We start from the raw sequence: 9062 nt of genomic DNA on the forward strand, positions 1-9062 counted from the left end.
AGGATTACCCTGACAATTTTCTTCTTGACAAATCCGTGTTTCTGATAACCAACCTGTTGCTTTCAGGGAGTTCATAAATCTCCTTTTTTCTGTTGTTCAACTATATTTTGTCAAAATCTATATTGTCAAAATATGATCGACAAATTTTTGTGAACTTTTTCCTTCACTTGTAAGATAGTGGTAACACCCATTTTCCTAATGAAGCATGTCTGTAAATTAGACAACTACAGAAGAAAGATTCAAATGTGAAAAAGCGTCTGGGATAAGAAACAAAGTTTTCTGCTTTTAAAATTGCTGCATGTTCCCATTCTAGTTCCATCCTTTCCTGGAAAAGAATGAGTTTATAAATATCTCGGACTTTGAACTCTACATGGACCCAAATGGAGAGATAGCAGCAGATCTGGCCATTTCGGGCTTCTTGGTTCTTCCCAGGGATGATCCCAGGAGAGAGACTGTGGCGTATTTTGTAAGACAGAGACTTTATATCGACAAAGATACTCTTTCATGGCTAAAGTTGCTCAACAAGGTAGGAGAAAGTTTGGTGTCTTCTCTCCGTTTTCCAAAGCCTGAGGTCCCATTTCAAGAGGGCTGATGCTATTTCCCAAAGGTGGTTGACCTTCACCGAGAATTGAATCTGGGCAGTAGAAACCGGATTTTTTTTCCCTTAGGCTGCTTGGGAGGCATCGGTATTGTTCCATTTTGTGGACCACGTACAATTAAGGGTCTTCATCAAATGGGTGAGAATCCCACAAGGGCTGGGGAATGTGTCCCTAGTAGCTTCTGGTTGCTTGCTCCTTGTGCCCAGAATAGCAACGAAGGCGGCAATTCTGCTGACCGGGGCCTGAATCCAGGCTTGGACCGTATCGGATGGGATTGAATCGTGAGTGGACGGAGGTCCTTTTGGCCCCATTGGAGGAAAGAAGCTTCCTCTCGTCCTGCTGGGGGAAAAGTGTCCCCTGAAGGGGCAGCTCCATAATCTGGGAGGCTCTTAAGGAGGCCGGACCTGGCCAGAGCTCTCCATGCCTCCCTTTCACCCTCCCTGGGATGGAGCAATGGGCCTTCTGCTCCTAGGAAGCAGCTCCAAGGCTTTCAGTTCACCTGAAATTATCAAGATTGTTCTGATATCACACCTTAAAATTAAGGGTGTGAGAAGAGGGGAGAAATGCGTGTTAATGGGGTCATGAGAAGGAACCGGCTGGTTATCATTTAATGCTGAAATCTTTTCTCAGTTCCATCCAGTGGTGGGATTCAAATTTTGTAACAACTGGTTCTGTGGGCGTGGCTTAATTTGTGGGTGTGGCTTGATGGTCACGTGACCAAATGGGCATGGCCAGGGGGCCATGTGACTGGCAAACCAAATACAAGTGGTCCTCGCTTAATGGCCAGTTGCTTAGCAAGTGTTCTAATTTATGACTGATCTCCCCAGATCTCCTTGACCTGGTTTTGGAGTTTTGACAACCATAAACACAAACACACAAACACACACGCGCACACAGCCTTCTGATCCTGCTATTCTTTGATTCTGTAAGGATCTCCTGCTGGAGCAGGGGTTGGACTAGATGACCTCCGAGATCCCTTGCAGCCCAGCCCTAGATTGCTGTGCTGCTTCAAAGAGTCTTCTGAAGCCAGGGTTTGTGTCCTTCCTTCCTCTCCTTTTTTTCTCTCTCTCCCTCCCTCCTTCCATATATTTATCTATCCATCCATATATCTCATTCACTTTCTCCTCCCTCCATCTCTTTCTTTCTTTTTCTTTCTTTGTCCCATCCTTCCATCTCTCCCTTTCTTTGTCTATCCCTTTCCTTCCCTTTGCTTCCTTTCTTTTTCTTTCTTTCTCTTTCTGTTTTCTTTCTTGTCTCTCTTTTCCTCTCTCATTCCCTCTTTTGTCTCTTTCTCCCCTCTCTGTATCACTCTGCCACTCTCTCTCTCTCTGCCTCTTTCCCTATCTTCCCCTCCCCCCCACTTTGTGTGTGTGTTTGTGTGTGTGTGTTTGTGTGTGTGTAAAAGAGAGGCATGGATAAGTCTGACCAGGTCGGGTCTCTTTAAGAACGTCCCCAACTATGAACTGGCCCTTTCAGGGGACACTTTTCCCCAAGCAGGACGAAGCTTCTCTTCCAATGGGGCCAAAAGGACCTCCACCCAATCATGATTCAAATTCATCTGAATTCAGCCCCTGGTCAACAGAATTCCCTTTTTTTCTTTGCTATTGTTAGGGATACACCCTAGCAGAACGTGCAACGGCAGTCAGGCAGGCAGGCAAATATGTGAGATAAATGTTTTTGTAGCTTGCACTCAGAAAAACAGATACACTGTGCTAGTTAAATAGTTTATTCCAGTAAGAGTTTTTTGCATAGTCAAACAGTCCATATATCATTCACTAGTTCAGTCCGTTCGTGAATTATTCATTAGCAAAGTCCAGTGTTGAAAAAAAAGTCAGTAAACTTACAAATATCAGTCCAGTAATAGATCTCTTCGCAGTAGAGATATGAAGAAATCAAACCTTCTCTTTTTCTTCCTTTGCAGTTGAATAAATCAGTAGCAGGGAAAACATGCAGTTAGCAAAACCATCAATCCATCAATCCAAGTAAGCGAGCAAACAGTAAGCTAGCAAGGTTCTCTTGCTCCCTCTTATGGCAGTTTCACAGCCACACCCAAAATTACATGCTTTGCAGTTAAAGTGACACACACTTAAAACTCACTATCATAGTTTATATATATTATTTTACCCAAACTACGTTAGGCAACCTATGTTATTCCTAACAGCTATTTTGGGCACAAGGAGCAAACAAACCTAAAACTCTTCGTGACACATTCTCCAGCCCTTGTGGGATTCTCACCAGTTTGAAGGAGATACTAAACCATAGGTGGTTCACAAAATGGAGCAGTGCGAGAAGGTAAGGGTGACGGTGGGGGATAGCGAAGTGGCCGAGTCCCTATCTTCCCCTCTCTCCCACCCACTCTCTCTCTCTGTGTGTGTATATCTTTGAATGTGTGTGTGTGTGTGTCTCTGAAAGCCGCGGCATGGCCAAACCAGCAAGCTCTCCTTGGCGCTCTTCGCTACTTCCTTCATTTCTTCTTTTTCGAATCCAGACTGGCTAAACAACGTTTGCAGACTGCGGTGGAAGCGTCCATTCGGGCGACCCTCCTCCTCCTCCTCCTCTTCCTCCTCCTCTTGCACCCGGAAGCTGTGGATGGATCAGGAGGGTGCAGTTGTGTGGGGAGATGCTCGCTCCTCAAGTGAGCATCCACCCGCCCCGTACTTGGTTTTGCTGTGCTTTGGCATTTGCTTGAGGAGCATCTCCCGGTGCGCATGCACCCTCCCAGCCCTGCCACAATGGCCGGTTATGAGAGGAGGAGGAGGAGGAGGAGGAGGAGGAGGAGGAGGAGGAGGAGGAGGAGGAGGAGGAGGAGGAGGAGGAGGAGGAGGAGGAGGAGGAGGAGGAGGAGGAGGAGGAGGAGGGTCGCCCGAAGGGATGCTTCCACCACGGCCTGGCGATCATTGTTCAACCAGTCTGCATTCCAAAAAGAAGAAATGAAGGAAGTAGCAAAGAGCACCAAGGAGAGCTTGCTGGCTTGGCCATGCCACGGCTTTCAGGGAGACACACACATACCGAGTGGGAGAGAGAATCAGGAAGATAGGGACCCGGCCGCTTCACTATCCCCCGCTGTCACCCTCACCTTCTTAGGCCAGGCGAGGGAGGGGCAGGGCCAGCCGCTTCAGCAAGGTGAAGAGGAGGCGACCAAGCACAGGCGAGTAGAAACCTGGGAACGGCATCTCCTAAAGGGCTTTGAGGTCGGATGACCTGGAGTGGCCGAGATCCGAGTGAGCATTGCACCACAGGTTCACCTGATCGCCCACTTCTTTGGTGTTGGCTTTACGGAGCCACAGCGTGAGGTCTGGGCTGACATGTGACAGCAGTGCCTTTAGCTGTGCTTGCTTGTAAGTGTCCAAATAATCTGGTGAAGACGGCGGAGGAGTCACTCAGGTAGACTGCCCCCATCCGCAGTCCTCCTCCTGCAGAAAAAGGCGATTCCCTGAGCTAAGAAGGCAAGGAGCTGCGCCTCGACTCACCCAATTCCTAGGACTACCCCAAATGGTCTCAATTCAGCACGGAGAGGGTAGCTCCCCCTGGCAGTTCCCCTTTCCCTCACTGCTCTGACTTCCTGTGGCTCGCCTCCAGCCTGAACATCAGGTTGGACCACCAGAAGGCCACGTCCCCGCTTCTCAACGGCGCTCCTGTGCTGGCCACTGCAGGACTCTCCATCTCTTTCTCCAAATTCTCCCTCAACTTCGAAATGACGACACCTGTTGCCGACATGGGTACGACCGGGCTGCCGGTCACCTTTATCCCCCACCCCACTTGACTTTTGCTGCTGCCACCTGGACCCCTAACCCCCAGTAGGTAAGGCCCAGCACCTGCGGTGAATCCCAGCTGAATTTCACTGTACCGGAGGACATGTGGAGAGGCTCATGTTCTCCTGCTGCTGGGAAAGCAAGAGAGTCTTTCCCGGCACAGTGAAAAGTTTGCAACTTTTGCTTGAATCCAGTTTATCTCTGCCACCTGGAGCTGTGCCGGGAAAGACTCTCTTGCTCTCCCAGCAGTAGGAGAACACGAGCCTCTCCACATGTCTTCCAGTACAGCGAAATGTAGCTCGGGTCCCCACCAGTCTGCATCACTGCAGATACTGGGCCTTCCCTGCTGGGGGTGAGGGCGGCGGGTGGTGGCAGCAAAAGGCAAGTGGGTTGGGGGGGTAAAGTGGCAGGTAGGTGGCAGGTAGGTGACTGGGCCCAAGAGCTTGCAGAGCCTCACTCACCCAGGGAGATCAGGCAGGGGCACAGCGGAAGGCATGCAGCAATGGCAAGACTGGCGAGTGGGCAAAAGCAGGCTGCAGGCGATGCCGCGTATGCACGATAGGGACTGACTGGGAGTGGAGGGGAGGGGCAGGCAGAGAGGGGCGAGGCCAGTTAGGGGTGCAATTTGCCGGTTCTCCGAACTGCGCAGAATCATAACAACTGGTTCGATAGAACTGGACAGAACCAGTAGAATCTGACCCCTGGTTCCATCTCTCCAGACTTTTCTATTTAATAAAGTCCTTTTTTTTTTTTTTTTTTGAAATGTGAGGTGCCAACAGCAAAAGAGAGGAACTAATGGAAGAATCTTCCAGAAGTTATATATCCAACCATTTGTAAATAGTGAGAGATTTTGTCTTTACTTAAGTGAAGACCAGAGGCTAATATCTAATATCGTGCCTAATATCCATTTTTACCTCCATTTTCCATGGACGGAGAGTCCTAACACATTTCCTTTGGCAATCCTGTTTTTTTTCTGCTCAGTCCTTTCCTCAATCTGAATGTGTGGAAAGTTGTCATCCTGGATTTGTCAAGAGGGCTCGAGAAGGAGAGCCAGTTTGCTGTTACGACTGCGTTCCTTGTCCGGATGGGACCTTCTCCATTCAGAAAGGTGGGTGACACCAGAGGAAAATGGGAGGCCTGTTGGAACTGGATCCATCCAGAGCATTGTCATGAAAGTGTGAATTAAAACACACTTTTAAGCTTAATTGGTTTCTTCTTTATTTCCAAAATGCCCCATTTCTTATCTCAACAGAAGAGCAAAAAGACTGTGAAGGAAGGGCTGGATAGAGAGAGGTGGCTGTGGCAGATTGGACAAGCTTTCCTACTGCCAGAGAAAATATTTCTTCTTTTTAGCTTGGATTTGTCCTTCCTTCCTCATTTACTTCTCTAAGAACACCTGAGTTCCTTGAAACACGAGGAATTGTTTTAGGTCCACCTCCTGAAAGGAGGATTGCAATGCAGTCTACATGTGTTACCTTTGAGGACACTGAAAAGGTGTTGCTGAGGTACGAGATACACAATGTGGTGGCATGGATAGTTATGCCTGTATCTATCTGCACCCGTATCACCACTGCTCCAATGGCCATTCCAAATTATTTGCAACAGTCACTTGATCTGCCAGCCACCTCTGAGGCAAGTATGACAAGAATTGCCATCTTGCACGTAAGTTTCTCTAGAAAGATTAATTGATTCATTATTTTCCTTTAGTAATGGAGGTTCCTATCAATATTCTGAACATTACAAAGGAAATCTTTCAAGTCCAAAGCTTCCCTCAATTTCACAGCCTATCAAAAATATACTGTAGCTATATTTTTTAAAAAGTGATAACACTTATTTTTTGTCTCTGGAAATATTGAGAAATCCATCCCGGAAAATGCTCCTAATAATCACTTGTTCCCAAAGAATGTACAATATATCTTGAAATGCAAAGGACAAAGAAATATGGGGTTGGTTTTTTTTCCTCAGACACAGAAAAATGCACCAAATGTCCGGATGATAAATTCCCAAATAAAAAAGAGTCCAATGTATCCCTCAAAGTGATAACCTTCCTGTCTTATGAAGAACTTCTGGGCATCATCCTGGTTTCTTTTGCCCTATTCTTGTTCCTAACCACAGGCCTTGTTTTAATCATCTTCATTAAATACCGAGAAACTCCCCTTGTCAAAGCCAACAACCGAGACCTCTCCCACATCCTCCTGGTCTCCCTCCTGCTTTGCTTCTTGTCTTCTTCTCTTTTCATTGGTCAACCAAGGAAAGCCACCTGCCTTCTCCAACAAATGGTCTTCAGCATCGCCTTCTCAGTTGCCGTTTCTTCTCTCTTGGCCAAAACCATCACAGTGGTGTTGGCTTTCCTGGCCACAAAACCAGGAAACCAAGTGAAGAGATGGTTGGGGAAAGAGCTTGGCCAACTCCATCATCCTTTCTTGTTCTGCTGTCCAAATTCTCATTTCCTCCATCTGGCTGGGAGTTTCTCCCCCTTCCCTGACTCTGACCTCCACTCCCAGCCTGGAGAGATCATCCTGCAATGCAACCAAGGGGCCGTTGTCATGTTCCCACGTCACCCTCAGCTACATGGGCTTCCTGGCTGCCGTCTGCTTCACGGTGGCTTTCCTGGCCAGGAATCTGCCTGGGGTCTTCAACGAAGCCAAGCTGATCACCTTCAGCATGGTGGTCTTCTGCAGTGTCTGGGTGACTTTTGTGCCCACCTACCTGAGCACCAAAGGGAAATACATGGTGGCTGTGCAGGTCTTCTCCATCCTGGCCTCCAGTGCTGGTCTGCTGGGCTGCATCTTCATCCCCAAATGCTACATTATACTTCTGAGGCCAGACCTGAACACAAAGGAGCAGCTTACAGCCAGAACAAATGTAAAAACATAAGACATAACACTGTGACATTTAAAGAATTGTAAAATTTCGTTTCATTTCAAAGTAGACACTAATTATTTCAACTTAGATAGTGTGCAGGAATCAAAAATCATGTCTACATTTTTCAATGGGAAATGCTTGAACGATTGTTATCCTTGTAACTCTCTCCATCTCAATAAATCTTGCTGAAGGAACTCTGAAAATCATTCAGAGGAATTTGTTGTTCAGCCACTGCCAATGAATTTGATACCTTAGTCGTACTGACAGCAGCTAAAAGTGTATCTATGATAGAATGAATAGGAAAAGTGGTAAGATGGCTTGTGTGGGAGCCAAGCTCCAACTATGTTGTTTGACAATCTCCATGAGAGCCATTGGCCATCCCACCAAGCCAAGTCATCTTTCTCAGTGCCACTGTGGCATTGAATGGTCACTAAATGGAACAGCTGTAGGTCGAGGACCCTCTGCCAGGAAAGAGTGAAACTGTCACAGGAGGGAGGGAAGAGGAGGATTCCCTGATAAGTCCTGGCAGAGCTGCAGAGAAGTTTCTCCCGGCCTCCTCTTCCTCCTCCTCCTCCTTCCACCCGATTCCCCTCCTGCCTCTTTTCCTCCATCCGTCCATCTTCCTCCTCCGCCTCCCTGGGAAAGATACGGCCTGGTCCCTTCGGGTTCTGAGGGAAATGAGCTGGACATTTGGGGGCAGAGCTCCAGGGGTTCAGCCTGACCTCCTGATTTTGGCGTCTCCTGTCACCCAGAAGGCCGTTTTCTGACTTCTGAAAGGGCCAAGAGACTCTCCTCCAGCCTCAGCCCTTCCTTCTGGCCGGGACCAGGAGCTGGTGGGCTTCACACCTGGGGAACAGCAGCCCCCACCTGCCAGGTGCAAAGCTGGCACACCAGACTCGGGTCCTGGCAAGAGATGCAACCTGGGGACCCTCACCACATTCACTCCCCACCTGCCCTGGGGCCCCATGGGGCAGATCCCCCACCTGCCCAGCAAGGCCAGAGGGAGCCCCCTCCAGGGGGCGCCCACTTCCCAGAGCAGGAGGAGGAAGAAGCCCCTAGCTGCCCCAGGGGGAAATTGGCAGCAGGGCCCCAGGCTGACCTCCCCTCCCCCTGGACCCCACCAGCCCCACCTGGCCTGCAGGTGCCCAGGGCTCACCTGGGAGCTCCACCTTTCCCCATCTGTGATGCCAGAGCTGCTCTCCCAGCCAATCCCAAGGAAGGCTCTTCCCTCAGAGGTGGGCTTTTGATAGCACCTGAGCTGCCCAGACCAGATGGGAGGGGCTCCCCCTGCCTCCCTCTCCCCTGCCCCCTCCCTCCCTGCCCTCACTGGGGAGGGGGCAGACCCACTGCAGACCCTCCTGGCCCTGCAGGACCCTGCGTGCCCCCCTCCTCACAGCACAGTCCCCTGCCAAACCCTCTCTGAATCCAGCCGTTTGGAGGCTGCTTGACTGGTGAGGAGGAAGCCAGGCCCAGAGAAGCCCCCCAGCCTTGGCCAGATGGCGGGAATGTTGTCTGGAAGCCCCCAGGGAAAGCTGGCCCAGATATCTTGGCCAGGCTGCTCAGAAGCCGTTGCCATTGCCTCTTTCCCAGGACTCCGAGAGAGCGGCTGGCCCAGAGCCTCCTAGCTGGCTTGGCTCCCCAGGCAGGACTGGAACTCAGCCCCCCCGGATTGAAGCCCCAGCCATCCAACTGACTCTGGTGGGATCCACATGACCCTCTGAACCCGGTCTCTTCCCCAGTGGCCGCATTCACATTTGCACCTCTGTTGAAAGGCTGTCAAAATGCTCTTCTTCTGCGGATTCGATTTTCCGCTGGGAGAACTCCGGCGCAAGGATACGGACAACTG

General features: G+C 49.7%; 1 long non-coding RNA gene across 2 annotated transcripts; it reads left to right on the top strand.

Annotated features, from left to right (window-relative positions):
• Positions 1-6895, top strand: LOC148128614 (uncharacterized). 2 transcript variants are annotated; one of them, XR_015746229.1, is made up of 3 exons: positions 1-526; positions 5333-5459; positions 6467-6895. It is a non-coding gene; the product is annotated as an uncharacterized LOC148128614 (long non-coding RNA). The 2 variants fall into 2 exon arrangements; XR_015746228.1 differs by lacking the exon at positions 6467-6895 and adding an exon at positions 6317-6358.
• The last annotated feature ends 2167 nt before the right edge of the window (positions 6896-9062 follow it).

This window comes from Notechis scutatus, unplaced genomic scaffold (assembly GCF_049901735.1).
Source record: "Notechis scutatus isolate UNSWTSFEM ecotype Mainland unplaced genomic scaffold, rNotScu1.2 NSCUCTG98, whole genome shotgun sequence".
NCBI lineage: Eukaryota > Metazoa > Chordata > Lepidosauria > Squamata > Elapidae > Notechis > Notechis scutatus.